Source organism: Pan paniscus, chromosome 11 (assembly GCF_029289425.2).
Source record: "Pan paniscus chromosome 11, NHGRI_mPanPan1-v2.0_pri, whole genome shotgun sequence".
In the NCBI taxonomy this organism is placed as follows: domain Eukaryota; kingdom Metazoa; phylum Chordata; class Mammalia; order Primates; family Hominidae; genus Pan; species Pan paniscus.
In genome coordinates this window covers 28,069,382-28,092,114 of record NC_073260.2, presented here as the reverse complement: position 1 = coordinate 28,092,114, position 22,733 = coordinate 28,069,382, and the positions used below count along the sequence as shown (strand labels likewise).

Sequence of the window (22,733 nt, the reverse complement as noted above, 5' to 3'; positions counted from 1 at the left end):
GTCCAAGAAATAATAAATTAATTCACATTTTAAAATGTTAAATATTATGTACAAATCAATAGTGCGATTCATTTCTTTTGAAATTATTAACTCTTACCACCATAACTAAAAATACCAAAGGATAGCAACTGAAATATTAGGTAAATTTAAATCATTTATTGTTTTGGGGGAATACCTGTTGTCCCTGAACAATTTAAAGTTCAGGAGCTAAGATAGATAGAGGTTTGAAATTTCAGATCCTTCAGGGATATTGTCCCAAAGATCCAATTATATCAAACTTTTAAAAAGTTAAATAGAGAGTGAACCACACAGTTCCTCCAAAATACTTTGGAAAAACTCAGAAAACAAAGTTTTCTATTCGCTTTCTTCTTGTCAATCCTTAGCTATGTTAAGACTTTTTAATGAATGATTTCAGCGTAGAATACTTAACAGAATACAGAGAAAAGATGTCCCTACAATACTAAAATACATTTTGTGCATTTGTGAAATTACTTCCCGGTTTTCAGAAATTAGGGAAAGAACATTTACTTTTTAAAGCCACAGAGAAATCACTGACTGCCCCAACAAGTGATCAGAAATGTTATTTAATACACACATATTGAGAGGATTGTAAGGCAATGAGACCTCGGTAGTAATGGGCACATCCTAGATCTTTGCTTTGTTTTGTTTTGTTTTTAAGACAGGGTCTGGCTCTGTCGCCCAGGCTGGAGTGCAGTAGCACGATCTCAGCTCACTGCAACCACCGCCTCCCAGGTTCAAGGGATTCTCCTGCCTCAGCCTCCTGAGTAGCTGGGACTACAGGCATGTGCCACCACGCTGGGCTAATTTTTGTATTTTTGGTAGAGACAGGGTTTCACCATGTTGGCCAGACTGGTCTCGAACTCCTGAGCTCAAGCAATCCACTCACCTCAGCCTCCCAAAGTGCTGGGATTACAGGCGTAAGCCACCACCCCCGGCCCCAGATATTAGTTTCTAAACACCATTCTTAACTAGAAGGAAACATGGCTCCTTGGGAAAATGACTAATACCAGAGCTAGGATACAGAAAGAACAAGATTAACTTAGAGTATCTTACCATACCAGAAAGTAAGAAATATGCAAAGAATGGTAGGAATATAGCAAAGGGTCATAGACGCCCACTTGATGAAGCTCCCATTGCTAAATTTAGGACAGATTATTTGGAGCATCAAAATAAAAATGATAATAATTGATCATAATTCATAGAATAATATAAAAATGTACGTTATTATGTAAATAAATAGGAATAGAAAGCTCTTCTTCACAGTAGGATGCCAAAAAATATAAATTTAGAGGAATGATGTTAGAAAATAATCAATCACAGTTAAGGGTTTTGTAGGCAATAGATTACCACAGGTAAAATGTTGTATTAGGTTAATGTAGGCAGTGTCGTTTTTGAAGGTAAAAGTTGGATGAACAGTATATTTACATGGTGTCAAAATATCTCACCACAAATTACTTAGTAAGTTTAAAGATAAAATAATAACTTTATGGTGGGGAGGCCTGAAGGATAATCATGTTAAAATCACCAATATTGGGACAAATAGACTCCATGTGCCTTCTAATATGAGGTACTGAGAACACACTATCACTTCTGAGGTATTCCCATCAAAATTAAATCACCAGAATCTAACCATGAGTGTAAACCAGACAAACCTAAATTTAGGGATATTATGCAACATAATCAGCCTATGCTTTCCAAAAGTACAGACAATTCTCAAAAAAGGATATACAAATGGCCACAAAACATGAAAAAATGTTCAACATCACTAATTATCAGGGAAATGCAAATCAAACCCACAGTGCAGTACCACCTTACTCCTGCAAGAAGGGCCTTAATCAAAAAATAATAGATGTCAGCATGGATGGGATGAAAGGGGAACACTTTTACACTGCTGGTAGGAAGGTAAACTAGTACAACCACTATGGAAAACAGTGTGAAGATTCCTTAAAGAACTAAAAGTAGATCTACCATTTAATCCAGCAATCCCACTCCTGAGTATCTACCCAGAGGAAAAGAAGTCATCATACAAAAAAGATACTTGCACACATGTTTATAGCAGCACAATTCGCAATTGCAAAAATATGGAATCAGCCCAAATGCCCAACAATCAATGAGCAGATAAAGAAAATGTGAGATAGATAGATATATATACACACACACACCATGGAATACTACTCAGCCACAAAAAGAAACAAAATAAAGGCATTTGCAGCAACCTAGATGGAATTGGAGATCATTATTCTAAGTGAAGTAACTCAGGAATGGAAAATCAAACATGCTATGTTCTCGCTCTCTCACTCATAAGTGGGAGCTAAGCTATGAGGATGCAAAGGCATAAGAATGACACAATGGACTCTGGGGACTCAGGGGAAAGGATGCGAGGCTGGGGGACAAAAGACAACGTATTGGGGATAATGTACACTGGTGGGTGTACCAAAATCTCAGCAATCACCACTAAAGAACTTACCCATGTAGCCAAACACTACCAGTTCCCCCAAGACCTACTGAAATAAAAAAGAAGAAATCACAAAATAAAAAACTCCTAATTTAAAAAAAAAGTGTCACAATCAGGAAACAAAAAGAAAAACCAAGAAAATGTTCCATACCTGAAAGAGACAGGACAACTAAATATGATACATGCCCCAGCATGAATCTTAGATTAGGAAAAATGGTCTATAAAGGACATTATTAGGACAATTGACAACATTTGAAAATGGGCTGGGGATTAGATATTAGCATTCTATCAATATCATATTTCCTGATCTTGATCACTGTACTATGGTTATGTAAGATAATGCTCTTATTCTTAGGAAATACACACTGAAGCATTTAGTGTTAAAAGGGCAAAATGTCTCCAACTTACCCTCAAATCATTGGTAAAAATATTTTTTTAAAAGTTGTGTGTGGAGAGAAAATGCACTTATTGCTGCATACTTTTTGCAAGTAATGCCTTCTCCATATTTTCTGCGTCCTTATGACAGTTCATTTACTCTGGATCACTGATGGCAAATGTCCAGAAAGAAGACCCTCAGAAGAACTTGGTCCTACCACGTGAATAGGCAAATTGTTTCCTTCTTAGGAAAAGAAGAAACAACAACTATATTGAATAATATAAAATATAAAATAGAGCTAATTAAATGGTAGGATTATATTTTGGGGATAATGGGCTAGAGTGGCCCATACAGCATGAGCTTGGAATAGTGAAACTGGCTAAATCCAATAGGCTTGTTTGATTGTAAAACATAGGAAACATGATAACTAATGACTTGAAGTTTTAATAATATTAATCTTGAAACTTTATTTTTCTAAAAGTCAGCACTCACGACAAATCCCTCCCACCACCAGGCAACAAGACAACAAGAATTTTATAAGAAAATTGACAATGAGATGACCGTCTATGTAGAAAATCTGAAAGAATCAACAAAAACCTGCTGGAACTAAGAATAAGCAATTCCCAATAAGGTTTCAGAACACAGGGTTAATGTACAAAAGTCAGTTGCTCTCCTGTATACCAGCAAAGAAGAAATGGAATTTGCAATTAAAAACACAACATTGTTTACACTAGGATCCCTCCCCCACAATGATATACTTGAGCATGAATCTAACAAAATATGTGTATAATCTATATAAGGAAAACTATAAAACTCTGATAAATGAAATCAAAGAAGAACTAAATAAATGGAGAAATATTTCATGTTCTTGGATGCTACGAAGACAATATTGTCAAGAAATCAGCTCTTTCCAAACAGGCCTGGCAAGATGGCCAAATAGGAGCAGCTCTGGTCTGCAGCAACCAGCGAGATCAACCCAGAAGGCAGGTGATTTCTGCATTTCCAACTGAGGTACCCGGCTCATCTCACTGGGACTGGTTAGACAGTGGGTGCAGCCCAGGGAGGGGAGCCGGAGCAGGGTGGGGTGTTGCCTCACTCAGGAAGCACAAGGGGTTGGCAAACTCCCTCCACTAGCCAAGGGAAGCTGTGAGGGATCATACTGTGAGGAATGGTGCACTCCAGCCCAGATACTACACTATTCCCACAGTCTTTGCAACCTGCAGACCAGGAGATTCCCTCGGGTGCCTAGGCCACCAGGGCCCTGGGTTTCAAGCACAAAACTGGGCGGCTGTTTGGGCAGACACCAACCTAGCTGCAGGAGTTTTTTTTCATACCCTAGTGGCACCTGGAACTCCAGTGAGACAGAACCATTCATTCTCCCTGGAAAGGGGGCTGAAGCCAGGGAGCCAAGTGGTCTAGCTCAGCGGATCTCACCCCCATGGAGCCCAGCAAGCTAAGATCCACTGGCTTGAAATTCTCACTGCCAGCACAGCAGTCTTAACCTGGGATGCTCAAGCTTGATGGGGGAGGGGCGTCCACCATTACTGAGGCTTGAGTAGGTGGTTTTCCCCTCACAGTGTAAACAAAGCCGCCAGGAAGTTCAGACTGGGCAGAGCCCACCACAGCTCATAAGCCACTATAGCCAGACTGCCTCTCTAGATTCCTCCTTTCTGGGCAGGGCATCTCTGAAAGAAAGGCAGCAGCCCCAGTCAGGGTCTTATAGATAAAACTCCCATCTCCCTGGGACAGAGCACCTGGGGGAAGAGGTGACTGTGGGTGCAGTTTCAGCTGACTTAAACATTCCTGCCTGCCAACTCTGAATGAGCAGCGGATCTCCCAGCACAGCACTGGAGCTTTGCTAAGGGACAGACTGCCTCCTCAAGTGGGTCCCTGATCCCCGTGCCTCCTGACTGGGAGACACCTCCCAGCAGGGGTCAACAGACACCTCATACAGGAGAGCTCTGGCTGACATCTGTTGGGTGCCCCTCTGGGACGAAGCTTCCAGAGGAAGGAACAGGCAGCAATCTTTGCTGTTCTGCAGCCTCCGCTGGTGATACCCAGCAAAACAGGGTCTGGAGTGGACCTCCAGCAAACTCCAGCAGACTTGCAGCAGAAGGGCCTGACTGTTAGAAGGAAAAATAACAAACAGAAAGGAATAGCATCAACATCAACAAAAAGGATGTCCACACAGAAACCCGATCGGTAGGTCACCAACATCAAAGACCAAAGGTAGATAAATCCACAAAGATGAGGAAAAACCAGCACAAAAAGGCTGAAAATTCCAAAAACCAGAATGTGTCTTCTCCTCCAAAGGATCACAACTCCTTGCTGGCAACGGAACAAAGCTGGATGGAGAATGACTTTAAGAGCTGACAGAAGTAGGCTTCAGAAGGTCGGTAATAACAAACTTCTCTGAGCTAAAGGAGGATGCTCTAACCCAATGCAAAGAAGCTAAGAACCTTGAAATAAAAGTTAGAGGAATTGCTAACTAGAATAACCAATTTAGAGAAGAACATAAATGACCTGATGAAGCTAAAACATATAGCATGAGAACTTCATGAAGCATACATAAGTATAAATAGCCAAATCGATCAAGCAGAAGAAAGAATATCAGAGATTAAAGATCAACTTAATGAAATAAAGCATGAAGACAAGATTAGAGAAAAAAGAATGAAAAGGAACAAACAGAGCTTCCAAGAAATATGGGACTATGTGAAAAGACCAAACCTATGTTTGATTGGTATACCTGAAAGTGACAGGGAGAATGGAACAAAATTGGAAAACACTCTTCAGGATATTATCCAGGAACTTCCTCAACCTAGCAAGATAGGCCAACATTCAAATTCAGGAAGTTCAGAGAACACCACAAAGATACTCGAGAAGAACAACCCCAAGACACATAATCGTCAGATTCACCAAGGTTGAAATGAAGGAAAAACTGTTAAGCACAGCCAGAGACAAAGGTCAGGTTACCCACAAAAGGAAGCCCATCAGACTAACAGTAGATCTCTCTGCAGAAACCCTACAAGCCAGAAGAGAGTGGGGGCCAATATTCAACATTCTTAAAGAAAAGAATTTTCAACCCCGAATTTCATATGCAGCCAAACTAAGCTTCATAAGCGAAGGAGAAATAAAATCCTTTATAGATGAGCAAATGCTGAGAGATTTTGTCACCACCAGGCCTGCCTTACAAGAGTTCCTGAAGGAAGCACTAAAAATGGAAAGGAACAACCAGTACCAGCCACTGCAAAAACATACGAAATTGTAAAGACCATCGACACTACAAAGAAACTGCATCAATTAACAGGCAAAACAACCAGCTGGCATGCAAATACTCATTATTGGACAGGAAAAATGATTAATCCTAGTTGTCCTGGAGGACTTGGAGCCACTGTCTGTTGGGCTTACTTCACCCATACTGGTATGTCTGATGGGGGTGGAGTTCAAGATCAGGCAAGAGAAAAACACATAAAGGAAGTAATCTCCTAACTGACCCAGGTATATAGTACCCCTAGCTCCTACAAAGGACTAGATCTCTCAAAACTACACGAAACCCTCCGTACCCATACTCGCCTGGTAAACCTATTTAATACCACACTCACTGGGCTCCATGAGGTCTCAGACCAAAACCCTACTAACTGTTGCATGTGCCTCCCCCTGCACTTCAGGTCATACATTTCGATCCTGGTACCTGAACAGTGGAACAACTTCGGCACAGAAATAAACACCACTTCCATTTTAGTAGGACCTCTTGTTTCCAATCTGAAAATAATCCATACCTTAAACCTCACCTGTGTAAAATTTAGCAATACTATAGAAACAACCAACTCCCAATGCATCAGGTGGGTAACTCCTCCCACATGAATAGTCTGCCTACCCTCAGGAATATTTTTTGTCTGTGGTACCTCAGCCTACCGTTGTTTGAACGGCTCTTCAGAATCTATGTGCTTCCTCTCATTCTTAGTGCCCCCTATGACCATCTACACTGAACAAAATTTATACAATCATGTCGTACCTAAGCCCTGCAACAAGAGTACCCATTCTTCCTTATGTTATTAGAGCAGGAGTGCCAGGTGGACTAGGTACTGGCATTGGCAGTATCACAATCTCTACTCAGTTCTACTACAAACTATCTCAAGGACTAAATGGTGACATGGAACAGGTCGCCGACTCCCTGGTCACCTTGCAAGATCAACTTAACTCCCTAGCAGCAGTAGTCCTTCAAAATCAAAGAGCTTTAGACTTGCTAACTGCCAAAAGAGGGGGATCCTGTTTATTTTTAGGGGAAGAATACTGTTATTATGTTAATCAATCTGGAATTGTCACCGAGAAAGTTAAAGAAATTGAAGATACAATATAACATAGAGCAGAGGAGCTTAAAAACACTGGACCCTGGGGCCTCCTCAGCCAATGGATGCCCTGGATTCTCCCCTTCTTAGGACCTCTAGCAGCTATAATATTGCTACTCCTCTTTGGACCCTGTATCTTTAACCTCCTTGTTAAGTTTGTCTCTTCCAGAATTGAAGCTGTAAAACTACAAATAGCTCTTCAAATGGAGCCCCAGATGCAGTCCATGACTAAGATCTACTGCAAACCCCTGGACTGGCCTGCTAGCCATGCTCCGATGTTAATGACATCAAAGGCACCCCTCTCAAGGAAATCTCAGCTGCACAACCCCTACTATGCCCCAATTCAGCAGTAAGCAGTTAGAGCGGTTATCAGCCAACCTCCCAAACAGCACTTGGGTTTTCCTGTTGAGAGGGGGCACTGAGAGACAGGACTAGCTGGATTTCCTAGGCCAACTAAGAATCCCTAAGCCTAGCAGGGAAGGTGACCACATCCACCTTTAAACATAGGGCTTGCAACTTAGCTCACACCCGACCAATCAAATTGTAAAGAGAGCTCACTAAAATGCTAATTAGGCAAAAATAGGAGGTAAAGAAATAGCCAATCATCTATTGCCTAAGAGCACAGTGGGAGGGACAATGATCGGGATATAAACCCAGGCATTCGAACCAGCAACGGCAACCCCCTTTGGGTCCCCTCCCTTTGTATGGGAGCTCTGTTTTCACTCTATTAAATCTTGCAACTGAAAAAAAAAAAAAAAAAACCAGCTAGCATCATAATGATAGAATCAAATTCACACATAACAATATTAACCTTAAATGTAAACAGGCTAAATGCCCCAGTTAAAAGACACAGACTGGCAAATTGGATAAAGAGTCAAGAGCCATCAGTGTGCTGTATTCAGGAGACCCATCTCATGTCCAAAGACATACATAGGCTCAAAATAAAGGGATGGAGGAAGATTTACCAAGCAAATGGAAAGCAAAAAAAAAAAGCAGGGCTTGCAATCCTAGTCTCTGATAAAACAGACTTTAAACCAACAAATATCAAAAAAGATAAACAAAGGCATTACATAACAGTAACAGGATCAATGCAACAAGAAGAGCAAACTATCCTAAATATATATGCACCCAATACAGGTGCACCCAGATTCATAAAGCAAGTTCTTAGAGACCTACAAAGAGATTTAGACTCCCACACAATAATAGTGGGAGACTTTAACACCCCACTGTCAATATTAGACAGATTAGCGAGACAGAAAATTAACAAGGATATTCAGGACTTGAACTCAATTCTGGACCAAGCAGATCTAATAGACATCTACAGAACTCTCCACCCCAAATCAACAGAATATACATTTTTCTGAGCACCACATTGCACTTATTCTAAAATTGACCACATAATTGGAAGTAAAACACTCCTCAGTAAATGCAAAAGAACAGAAATCATAACAAACAGTCTCTCAGACCACAGTGCAATCAAATTAGAACTCAGGATAAAGAAACTCACTCAAAGCCGCACAACTACATGGAAACTGAACAAGCTGCTGCTGATTGACTACTGGGTAAATAACAAAACTAAGGCAAAAATAAATAAGTTCTAGGAACCAATGAGAACAAAGATACAACATACCAGAATCTCTGGGACACATTTAAAGCAGTGTGTAGAGGGAAATTTATAGCACTAAATGCCCACAAGAGAAAGCAGAAAAGATCTAAAATTGACACCCTAACATCACAATTAAAAGAACTAGAGAAGCAAGAGCAAACAAATTCAAAAGCTAGCAGAAGACAAGAAATAACTAAGATCAGAGCAGAACTGAAGGAGATAGAGACACGAAAAACCCTTCAAAAAATCAATAAATCCAGGAGCTGGTTTTTCGAAAAGATCAACAAAATAGATAGACCATTAGCCAGACTAAGAAAGAGATAAGAATTAAATAGACACCATAAAAAATGATAAAGGGGATATCACTACTGATCCCACAGAAATACAAACTACCATCAGAGAATACTATAAACACCTTGATGCAAATAAACTAGAAAATCTAGAAGAAATAGATAAATTTCTGAACATATACACCTTCCCAAGACTAAACCAGGAAGAAGTCAAATCCCTGAATAGACCAATAACAAGTTCTGAAAATGAGGCAGTAATTAATAGCCTACCAACCAAAAAAAGCCCAGGACCAGACAGATTCACAGCAGAATTCTACCAGAGGTACAAAAAGGAGTTGGTACTATTCCTTCTGAAACTATTCCAATCAATAGCAAAAGAGGGACTCCTCCCTAACTCATTTTATGAGGCCAGCATCATCCTGATACCAAAACCTGGCAGAGACACAACAAAAAAGAAAATTTCAGGCCAATATCCCTAATGAACATCAATGCAGAAATCCTCAATAAAATACTGGCAAACCAAATCCAGCAGCACATCAAAAAGCTTATCCACCACGATCAAGTCGGCTTCACCTCTGGGATGCAAGACTGGTTTAACATATGCAAATCAATCAACGTAATCAATGACATAAACAAAACCAATGACAAAAACCACATGATTATTTCAATAGATGCAGAAAAGGCCTTTGATAAAATTCAACACCCCTTCATGTTAAAAACTCTCAATAAACTAGGTATTGATGGAACGTATCTCAAGATAATAAGAGCTATTTATGACAAACCCACAGCCAATATCATATTGAATGGGCAAAAGCTGGAAGCATTCCCTTTGAAAGCCAGCACAAGAGAAGAATGCCCTCTCTCACCACTCCTATTCAACATAGTATTGGCAGTTCTGTCCAGGGCGATCAGGCAAGAGAAAGAAATAAAGTGTATTCAAATAGGAAGAGAGGAATTCAAATTGTCTCTGTTTGCAGATGACATGATTGTATATTAAGAAAACCCCATCATCTCAGTCCCAAATCTCCTTAAGCTGATAAACAACTTCAGCAAAGTCTCAGGATACAAAATCAATGTGCAGAAATCACAAGCATTCCTATACACCAATAATAGACAAACAGAGTACCAAATCATGAGTGAACTCCCATTCACAATTGCTACAAAGAGAATAAAATACCTAGGAATACAACTTACAAGGGATGTGAAGGACCTCTTCAAGGAGAACTACAAACCAGTGCTCAAGAAAATAAGAGAGGACACAAACAAATGGAAAAACATTCCATGCTCATGGATAGGAAGAATCAATAACATGAAAATGGCCATATGGCCCAAAGTAATTCATAGATTCAATGCTATCCCCATCAAGCTACCATTGACTTTTTTCAGAGAATTAGAAAAAACTAATTTAAATTTCATATGGAACCAAAAAAGAGCCCACATAGCCAAGACAATCAATCCTAAGCAAAAAGAACAAAGGTGGAGGCATCACGCTACCTGACTTCAAACTATACCATAAGTCTACAGTAACCAAAACAGCATGGTACTGGTACCAAAATAGACATATAGACCAATGGAACAGAACAGAGGCCTCAGAAATAACATCAGACATCTACAATCATCTGATCTTTGACAAACCTGACATAAACAAGCAATGGGGAAAGGATTCCCTATTTAACAAACGGTATTGGGAAAACTGGCTAGCCATATGCAGAAAACTGAAACCAGACCCCTTCCTTACACCTTATACAAAAATTAACTCAAGATGCATTAAAGACTTTAACATAAGACCTAAAACCGGCCGGGCACAGTGGCTCATGCCTGTAATCCCAGCACTTTGGGAGGCCAAGGTGGGCGGATCACGAAGTCAGGAGATAGAGACCACGGTGAAACCCCATCTCTACTAAAAATACAAAAAATTAGCCAGGCACAGTGGCAGGCGCCTGTAGTCCCAGCTACTCGGGAGGCTGAGGCAGGAGAATGGCGTGAACCCGGGAGGCAGAGCTTGCAGTGAGCCGAGATTGCACCACTGCACTCCAGCCTCCAGCCTGGGCAACAGAGCGAGACTCCATCTCAAAAAAAAAAAAAAAAAAAAAAAAAAAAAAGAGACCTAAAACCATAAAAACCCCAGAAGAAAACCTAGGCAATACCATTCAGGACATAGGCATGGGCAAAGACTTCATGATTAAAACACCAAAAGCAATGGCAACAAAAGCCAAAATTGACAAATGAGGTCTAATTAAACTAAAGAGCTTCTGCATAGCAAAAGAAACTATCATCAGAGTGAACAGGCAACCTATAGAATGGGAGAAAATTTTTGCAATCTATCCATCTGACAAAGGGCTAATATCCAGAATCTACAAAGAACTTAAACAAATTTACAAGAAAAAAACAAACAACCCCAGCAAAAAGTGGGCAAAAGATATGAACAGACACTTCTCAAAAGAAGACATTTATGTGGCCAACAGACATATGAAAAAATACTCATCATCACTGGTCATCAGAGAAATGCAAATGCAAATCAAAACCACAATGAGATACCATCTCACGGCAGATAGAATGGCAATCATTAAAAAGTCAGGAAACAACAGATGCCGCAGAGGATGTGGAGAAATAGAAACACGTTTACTCTATTGGTGCAAGTGTAAATTAACTCAACCATTGTGGAAGACAGTGTGGCGATTCCTCAAGGATCTAGAACCAGAAATACCACTTGACCCAGCAATCCCATTACTGGGTATATACCCAAAGGATTATAAATCATTCTACTATAAAGACACATGCACACATACGTTTATTGCAGCACTGTTCACAACAGCAAAAGACTTGGAACCAACCCAAATGCCCACCAATGATAGACTGGATAAAGAAAATGTGGCACATATACACCATGGAATACTATGCAGCCATAAATAAGGATGAGTTCATGTCCTTTGTAGGGACATGGATGAAGCTGGAAATCATCATTCTCAGCAAACTAACACAGGAACAGAAAACCAAACACCACATGTTCTCACTCATAAGTGGGAGCTGAACAATGAGAACACATGGACACAGGGAGGGGAACATTACACACCGGGGCCTGTTGGGGGTGGGCGCTAGGGGAGGGATAGCATTAGCAGAAATACCTAATGTAGATGACAAGTTGATGGGTGCAGCAAACCACCATGGCACATGTATACCTATGTAACAAACCTGCACGTTCTGCACAGGTATCCCAGAACTTAAAGTATAATTTAAAAAAAAAAGAAAGAAAGAAATCAGCTCTTTCCAACATGAGCTATAGATTTGATACAATCCCAATCAAAATCATGGGAAGTTCTTTTGTAGATAACAGTAAATTGACTCTAAAACTTTTATGCAAAATGGTACAGCCACTTTGGAAGACAGTTTGGCAGTTTCTTTCTTACAAAGCCAAACATACTCTTACCACACGATCCAGCAATTGTGCCCATTGGTGTTTACCCAAAGGAGTTGAATACATGTCCATACAAAAAATGTGCACAAGGATGTTTGTAGCAGCTTTTTTCTTAATTCCCAAAACTTTGAAACAACCGAGATGACCTTTAGTAGGTGAATGGATAAACGATGGTATGTGCAGCCAGCAGAACATTATTCAGCACTCAAAAGAAATTAGCTATTAAGCCCTGAAAAAAAGATATGGCGGATGAGTTTCAAGTCAAGGCTAAATGAAAAGAAAAAAAAAAGACATGAGGGAAACTGAAATGCATATTACTCAGTGAAAGAAGCCAATCTGAAAAGGCTACATACTGTATGATTCCAACTATATGATATTCTAGAAGAGGCAAAATATGGCGACAGTAAAAAGATCAGTGGATGACAGGAGTTGGGAGTAAGAAGAGGGATGAATAGGAGGAGCACAGAAGATTTTTAGGACAGTGAAAATACTCCGTATTATACTATAATAATGGGTACAAGTCATTATAAATTTTCTAAAATCCATAGACTGTACACCACCAAGAGTGAACCCTACGGCAAACTATGGACTTTGGACGATTATGGTGTGACGATATTGGTTCATCTATTGTAACAAATGTACCACCCTGGAGGGGGATGTTGATAACTGAGGAGGCTATGGATGTGTAGGGGCACAGAGTATATGAGAAATCTCTCAATTTTGCTGTGAACCTAAAACTGCCTTAAAAAATAAAATCTTAAAAAATAATAATTACAAGAATATGTTGGTGAACATTAAGCTAACTTTAAGATAAAGTAATAATTTTCATATCAACAGCTATCATTTATTGAATGCTCACCACATGCCCAAGTATTATGCAAAGCATTTTACAGATTCTTTCTGTAAAATTATATGATGTAGGAAAAATTAACATCTCAATATTATGAAAAGTGAATAAGCTGGTCAAAGGATGCATTGTGTCAAGGCCACAGAGCTAGCAAGTTTAAGTTAGAATTTGAAAACCAAGTCTGTATATCTCTAAGCCTGGCCTCATCACCACCTAAGGTTGCTTTGGTTGGTTCCTTGGTTGGTTGGTTTGGTTTTCTCTTTAAAGACAGGGTCAGGCTGCAGCACAGTGGCGCAATCACTGCTCACTGTAACCTCAAACTCCTGGGCTCAAGTGATCCTCCTGCCCTGGCCTCCCGAGTAGCTGGGACTACAGGTGAGGGCCATCATGCCCAGATAATTTTTTAAAAAGTTTTTAGAGATTAGGTCTTGCTATGTTGCCCAGGGTGGTCTTAAACTCCTGTTCTCAAGCAGGGTTGGTTGTGCTTAATGGAAATAAAAGAGTTATTATGTGTAAAGTTCTTAGAGCAGTGTCTGGCCCTGTATGACCATGAACAGTTATGTATTCAGCTCTTGGCTAAGAACGTGGACTCTTCACCGTGTGCCCCACTGCTTGGTTACTTAGCGTTTTCTTGAAAGCTCTGTGCCTTAGTTTACTCATCTATGAATGAGTATAATAATAGTATTTTCATCATGTAATTATTAGAGGACTAAAATATCTAATAGAGAAGTACTTAAAATGGTGTCAGGAACGGGGCAAGGGCTGTGTCAATAAGTGCTACTACTAATTGTTGTGTCTGTTTCCCATCATCAAAGAGTGAAAACGGGAAGCAACATAAATGTGCAACAAAGGAGGATGATGGATTTAAAAATTATAACCAAATATTGGGATACTATTTGATTATTCAAAAGCATGGTTTGGAAGAGTATGTAAAGACAAAAGATAATTCTCACAATACAATGTAAAATAAAAAGCAAGATTCGCAAATGTCAGTAGAATGTTTTTTGGTGTTTGTTTTGTTCTCTTTTGTTTTTAAATCAAAGATGGTCACTATCAGTAGAATGTTTTTAATTTTTTTATATAGTATTTGTGTGGTTGTACATACAAACATATACACATACAATGATAATGTGCAGAAAACATAATGAAATAAATACTCATAATGGTAAAAAAATTGACAATCAGATGTTAAATAGGAATAGTCACAAACATTGAAGAAAAGCATGTAAAATTATCACTAGTAAACTATATGATTTTATAACTAAAAAAGAACAAGAGAATCAACTAAAATGTTCCCCAGAAGTGAAAAGAGTTTAGTAAAGTAGCCTAATAAAAGAAATAAATAAAAACCAATCATTTTCTTCCAGCCATTTGGACGATATGGTAACCAGAAAAATATTCCATTATCAGTTGCATTAAAAATGTGAGCTACTGGCCAGGCACAGTGGCTCATGCCTGTAATCCCAGCACTTTGGGAGGCTGAGGTGGGCGGATCACAAGGGCAGGAGTTTGAGACCAGCCTGGCCAATATGGTGAAACCTTGTCTCTACTAAAAATACAAAAATTAGCCGGGTGTGGTGGCAAGTGCCTGTAGTCCCAGCTACGTGGGAGACTGAGGCAGGAGAATAGCTTGAACTCGAGAGGCAGAGATTGCAGTGAGCCACCAAGATCGCACCATTGCACTCCAGCCTGGGTGACAGAGTGAGACTCCATCACAAAAAAAAAAAAAGTAAGCTATGTTAGAATCACTCAAACGAGAACAGTGCAGAACTTACATAAAAGGAACAATAAAATTTTAATAACAGGAGTACCCTAGCCAATAAACTGGTTGAATACCAATGCAAAATCTAGAGTCTACCTCTCTAAACGTGCATTATTTTTATCAATAAATGAAAATAATTCTTTCCTGATGAAACAAAAAAATGCTATATTAAAATGAAACCTTCAGAACTAAGCAGGTGTTTCCCTAAAAGATTATAGAGATAAATGAGTCTTTTGAGTATTTCTCACAAAACCAAACAAAAGAACTTAAAGGGAAAAAATGCTATGTAATAACAAAACGTATACTTCAGCCACTTCACCTTTCAGAAGAGTGGCATGAGGATCTCCCCTCTGAGTTATGTGGCTCTTTTATTTAGGAAAACACCTCAAGGGATCTGTTTTATTATGAAAGCAGGCCCTGGGCTAGTTCAAATGGGGAAAGATATTGATAAAGATAACTAAACTATTCTATTTAATATTGATCTTATAGGATTTTAACATTCATTTCTGGCTTCTTGAGGAGAAGCTTGGGACACTGGGAGAGAAAGTAGAGAGGGAATTAGAAAGAGAAGAAGCAGCCCAGAAACCTTGCAGGAATAGGGAATCCAAAGACACTAACAAGAGGCAGGGAAAGGAAAGGTCCATAAAAACAGTGAGGACTCACATTGAAATTTAGGTTGCTGGCTGCTTTCAACTATTCTCTATTCCCCTGTCTGTCATTCCCAAACCTTCAGGTAAAGTCATACAAATACAACGGTCTTGGATAATGGAGCTTTGATTACAGAAGAACAGGACTAGCTACCAGAATGGAGGACTTTTAGGTGCAAGGCACTTAGGGACATCTCTGTTCAGTCATTAGCTGATCACCCAGCTAACTGAGCAGAGACTTCCATGGTCACATATAAAAAAGAATTGAAGACTTTGCAGAATCAGTTTAGGAAGTCACTTTAAAAAAAAATAGCAACAACAACAAACCCTGGAATGGGAGGGAAATCTGGTTTTCATTTAATATTTAAATATTTAATATATTTTATTTCCATTTAAAATAATATGTAATTATATTATATAATAGCATATTATTTTAAACATCTGATTGTCAACAAAAGATTATAAGACATGTGAAGAGACAGGAAAGTATGGTCCATATTTTTATAATGATAAAAGTGTCCCAGCCTGCCCAACATGGTGAAACCCCGTCTCTACATTTAAAAATACAAAAAAAAAAAAAAAAAATTAGCCAGGCATGGTAGCGCATGCCTGTAATCCCAGTTACTTGGGAGGCTGAGGCAGGAGAATCACTTGAACCCAGGAGGCAGAGGTTGCAGTGAGCCGAGATTGCAGCACTGCACTCTAGCCTGGGCGACAGAGCAAGACTCAGTCTCAAAAAAAAAAAAAAAAAAAGTATTGATCCACAAACAAGACATAATTATAAATGTATATACACCTAAAGCAGAGCTCCAAAATATTTGAAACAAAAACTGACAGAATTGGAGGGAAAAATAGACATTTGAGCACAATAGTTGGAGATTTTAATGCTGCACTTTCAATAACTGGTAGAACTGGACAGAAGATCAACAAGGATGTAGAAGGCTGAAACTACACTACAAACCTACAGGCCCCAGCAGCTTGTAGAGAATACCCCATGCCACCGCACACACCCACTCACTGCACATTCTTCGCCAGCGCTCACACAATATTACCAGCTGATTTGGTGCCCATGCCCGTCAGTATGTTCTTTCTCCACAAAGGTGACTGAGAATTATTCTATTTCCTATGTTAGTTTGCCTGTTATTGCATTTTTAAAAAATGGAATCAGGGCAGGGGTAGTAGCTCAAGCCTATCATCACAGGACTTTGGGAGGCCGAGGCAGGAGGATTGCTTGAGTCCAAGGAGTCTGAGACCAGCCCAGGCAACACAGTGAGATCCTGTCTCCGCAAAAAATAAAAACATTCATTGGTACGTGACCGAAGTCCTAGCTATTCAGACGCTGAGGTGGAAGGACTGCTTGAGCCTGGGAGGTTGAGGTTGCAGTGAGCTGTGATGGCACTACTGCAGTCCAGCCTGGGTAACGGAGTGAGACCCTGCCTCAAAAAAAAAAAAAAAAAAGGAAGCATATGATATGCATTATGGTATGTTTGGTGTCCTTCTCTCCACAGTATGCCTGCAAGATTCATCCATGTTGACATATGTGGTTGCAGCTTGTCCATATTATTGCTGTTATTGTCTATTTTATAAACAACACACTTTATCTGTTGTCCTATTGTTAGACATTTGAATTGTCTTCACTTTTTGGCTATTTCAACAATGTCATTATAAACCTGCATGCGTTTGCCTTTTGGTTCACATGCATACACATTTCTCTCAGGTGTATACTTAGGAGTGGAAATGATAGGTGATAGGACATGTTGAAGTCAACTTTAGTAGATAGTGCTAAATGATTTTCCAGTATGTTATGAAAATTTACACCCTCAAGTAAACCTCAAGGTTTCCTACTGATGCAAAACAAACTAAATCAAAATTTAGTGACTTAAACAATAGCCATTTTCCTATATATCATGGATGTCTGAGTCAGAAATTCAGACTACTTAATGGAAGTATTTGTGAGAGATTGTAGAGTATAAGTCTGGCAAAGATTTTGGATTAGAAACTTTTTTTCACTTTTTAAACATTTTTTATTTTTAATTTTTGTGGGTAGATTTTTTTTTCTTTTAGGAGTTGGTTCAACTGTGGTCAGAGCTGATAAGCTAATCCTCAGAATTAAAAGGACTGGTAAAACTCCCGAGTAACTGGGACTACAAGCATGTGCCACCATGCCCGGCTGTTTTTTTTGTTTGGTTGGTTTTTTGTATTTTTAAATGTAGAGACGGGGTTTCACCATGTTAGGCAGGCTGGGACACTTTTATCATTATAAAAATATGGACCATACTTTCCTGTCTTTTCACATGTCTTATAATCTTTTGTTGAAAATCAGATATTTAAAATAAATGAAAATGAAAGGAGAAGATTCATTCTGTGAATAAATATTCTCTAGGAGAATTATCTAAGAGAAAGTTATTTCATGAAAGAATTTATGGTCTAGCCGGATGCGGTGGCTCACACCTGTAATCCCATCACTTTGGGAGGCTGAGGCCAGTGGATCACTTGAGGTCAGGAGTTTGAGACCAGCCTGGCCAACATGGTGAAACCCCCTCTCTACTAAAATACAAAAATTAGCTGGGCATGGTGGTGCACATCTATAATCCCAGCTACTCAGGAGGCTGAGGCAAGAGAATCACTTGAACCTAGGAGGTGGAGGTTGCAGTGAGCCAAGATCGTGCCACTGCACTCCAGCCTGGGTAACAGAGTGAGACTCCATCTCAAAAAAAATAATAATAATTTATTGTCTAATATTAGGAGTTACATGTAAAAAGAATACCTAAAAGAACACCTCCAATTTTGTATCTTTCATGATGGAATTATGTGAGCATAAACATATAGAGGGGTCATGGAGGTGACAATCTATAGGTCACATCTGGCAGACTCCCAAATTAACTGCCTGGGGAAAGTCTATAAGTCTTTGTGGCCTACATCCTGTTCCCTGAGAAAAGAATCTTATCGTGAGTTCCTCCAACTGTTGACATACTGATTAATACATAACCTATTGACATTGCAAAGAACACTGATTTGTTTCTGAATCATGCAATTTTACTGCTTGTCCTGCACATAGAACATTTTAGCCTGTACGTTGTAATCTGTAGCCAATGATTGCAAACTCTTTATGTAATCACCAATGAAAAAAGATAACTCCCATATAAGGAGTCCCTCTCCCTACTCCTGAACTTTCCCAGAAAAGTCTTTCAAGTTGTAGCTGACTCCGGAACATGGCCAACTTTGACAGTGTGCCTCCCCAAGTCGGTCCTTACATTTGACTTCCAATAAACCTTTATCAAATTATTTCTGCCTCAATCTCCTTAATTTTTGGTTGGCAGAGGCTTCTCTCCAGATCACCCCCCACCAAAAAAAAAAAAAAAAATCCCAAGCATACACTGGAAATAAAGGTGAACAAGGAAGTTTCCAGAGCCTTATTTTCCAAACACGGAACTTCTAGCTTAGCACATTTTTGCGTTTGAAAGTTGTTTTGATTGTCAAAAGAGACAGATGAAAGCATAAACTTATTTATGAGATAAGACTTCAAGCGTAGGCGGTACTGACATCATAAATGGGTTTAATGCCATATTAAGTAAGTTGAAATTAATTCTGGGACAATGGAGAACTGTTTTAAATAACATAGAGATACAATTTGGTTTATGACCAAATCAAGATGTAGAATATTCTTGAATCAAGAAGTTCCCTCATGCCCATTTACAGTCAATTATCTCCCCTGACCCCATGCCCCCAACTACAGACCTGACTTCTGTCACTATAGTTTTTCCTTATCCAGAATTTCACATAAATAGAACTATGTATAGTATGCAGTCACTCTACTTAGCAAGATGTTTTATGTTTATGTAGTCATTTCTTTTGTTGCGGAGTAGTATTCCACTGTGTAGATTTACAACTGTTGATATACTTACCAATCGATAGACATTTGGATGGTTTTCAGTTTTGACCTATAATGAATATTTACTTACGAGTCTTTGTGCAAACATAGATTTCCACTTGTCTTAGGTAAATACACCGGTGTAAAATTTATGGGTCATAGTACAAGTGTATGCTTAACTTCGTATGATATGTCAAACTGTTTCTCAAAGATGCTGTCCTATTTTGCTATCCCATTAGCGATATGAGAATTCCTGTTGCTCCACATCTGTGTGAATGCTTGATTTTGTCACTCTTTGATTTGTCATTTCAATGTGTGATGTCTCATGTTGGTTTTTCTTTCAAGGAAATATGATTTACTAACATATTTTAACAAGTAGTGTGTATAGAAAATAACCAACACGTTTTTGTATCTACAAATTATATTCAAAAATGCCCCAACATGTTCCAAATGTTTTTTTAAAAGTTTTATTGAGATATATAATTCATATACCATACGATTTACCCATTTAAAATATACAATCCAATAATTTTAAGTGGATTCACAGAGTTGTACAACTATCAGCACACAATCAATTTTAGAACATCACCCTTAAAAGAAACTCACACTCATTAGCAGAAATTCTCTATTTTCCCCCAACCCCTTAACCCTAGCAAACTACTAATCTACTCTGTTTCTATAGATTTGCCTATTCTGGACATTTCATATAAATGGAGTCACACAATGTGTGGTCTTTAAAGCTGACTTCTTTCCCTTATATCATATGTTTTCAAGATTTATCCAAGTCATAGCATGAATCATTATTTCATTCCTTTACTTGCCAAATAACATCTCATTGTATGGATATCCATATACAATGAGATATTTGGCAAGTAAAGGAATGAAATAATGATACATGCCAAACATCTCATTGTATAGATACGCCACATTTAATTTTTATCCAGTCATCAGTTGAGCATTTGGGTTGTTCCCAGTTTTTGGTTTTTATAAATAATGTTCCTATGAACATTTATCTATAATTTTTTGTGGGATATATGTTTTCATTTCTCTTGAGTATACGTTACACTTTGTTTAAACATTTGAGAAACTGCAAAACTGTTACCCAAAGCAGCTGTATCATTTTACATTCCCACCAGCAATGCTTGAGGGTTCCAATTTCTCCACTTCCTTATCAATACTTATGTGTCTTCTTTTTATATAGCCATCCTAGACAGTTTATAGTGGCATCTCATTGTGGTTTGCATTTGCAATCCCCGAATGGTTACTGATTTTTAGCAATTTTTATGTATATATTGGCCATTTATATATCTTCTTTGGATAAATGTCTATACAGATCCTTCACCCATTTTAGAAATTAGGTTGTCTTTTTGAGTCATAAGAGTGTTTTTTAAAATATATTCTGAATACAAGTTCCTTATCAGGTATAGAATTTGCAAATATTTTATCCCAATCTGTAGGTTGTCTTTTTACTTTCTTGATAGTTTCCTGTGAAAACACAAAAAGATGTTAATTTCAATGGAATTCAATTTATATATTTTTTTCTTTTGTCACTTGAGCTTCTGGTATCATGTCTAAGAAATCTTTACCTAACCCAAGGTTAGGAAGATTTACTTCTAGATTTACTTTGAAGAGTTTTACAGTTTTAGCTCTTACATTTAAGTCTGATCCATTTTGAGTTCATTTTGTGTGCAATGTGAGGAAGAAGTCCAACTTCATTCATTTGCATGTAGATATCCAGTTGTACCAGCACCATTTGTTGAAAAGACTATTCTTTCCTCATTGAGTGAATTTGACACCCGTGTTGAAAGTCAATTTGCCATAAATGTAAAGGTTTATTTCTGGACTGTCAATTCTATTCCTTTGAATTGTATGTCCAGTCTTATGCCAGCACCACATAGTGTTGATTACCATAGATTTTTAGTAAGTTTTGAAGTCAGGAAAGAGGAGTAATCCACTTTTGTTCTATTTGTTTTTGTGTGTGTGAGAGACAGAGTCTCGATCTGTCGCCCAGGCTGGAGTGCAGTGGCCCCATCTCAGCTCACTGCAACCTCTGCCTCCCAGGTTCAAGCGATTCTCCTGCCTCAGCCTCCCAAGTAGCTGGGACTACAGGTGCGTGCCACCATGCCCAGCTAATTTTTTGTATTTTTAGTAGAGATGGGGTTTCACCGTGTTAGCCAGGATGGTCTCGATCTCTTGACCTCATGTCCGCCCACCTCGGCCTCCCAAGGTGCTGGGATTACAGGCATGAGCCACTGCGCTAGGCCTACTTTTGTTCTTTTTCAAAATATTTTAAGTATTCTGGGTCCTTTGCACTCCACATAAATTTTAGAATTAGTTTGTCTATTGAATCTGTAAATCAACTTGGTCAGTATTGTCATCTTAACAGTATTAAGTATTCTGATCATAAGCATGGATGTCTTTCCATTTACTTAGCTCTTCCTTAATTTCTTTCAGCAATATTTTGTAATTTCCCAGAGTGTAATTTTTGCATGTTTCATTAAATTCATTCCTAAAAATTCATTTTGAACAAATAATTTTCTATTGCAAATGAAACAGTTTTCTTAATTTCATTTACAGGTTGTCCATTGGTACAACATAGAAATGTGATATTTGTAATTAACTTATAAATTCAATTATTAATTGATCCTCAACCTTGCTGAACTCATTTATAGTTCCAATAGGTTTTTAGTGAATTCATTAGGATTTTCTATATACAACATAATGTTATCTGAAAATATTGTTATTTTACTTCTTTCCAATCTCGATGCCGTCTGTTCTGTTTACTTGACTAACTTTCCTAGATGGAACTTCCAGCATAATGTTTAAAGGAATTAGCAACAGTAAACACCCTTATCTCATTCCTGAGCTTAGGGGAAAAACATTTAGTCTTTCTTCATTAGGTATCATGTAACCCTATTAGGTGCTATCATGTAGTCTTACAGTGTAAACTATGTGTTTTTTGTAGATCCCCCTTATTAGCTAATGAAGTTCCCTTTTATTCCAAATTGTTGAGTGGGGTGTGTGTGTCTGTGTGTGTGTGTGTGTGTAAAATGAAGGGGTATTGGATTTTATCAAATGCTTTTTCTGCATCTAT

At 38.6% G+C, this 22,733-nt stretch overlaps 1 pseudogene; it reads left to right on the top strand.

The window, feature by feature from the left end:
• The first annotated feature begins 1,878 nt into the window (after nt 1–1,878).
• LOC129398673 (syncytin-1-like) lies at nt 1,879–9,123 on the top strand (annotated as a pseudogene).
• Nucleotides 9,124–22,733: the final 13,610 nt, after the last annotated feature.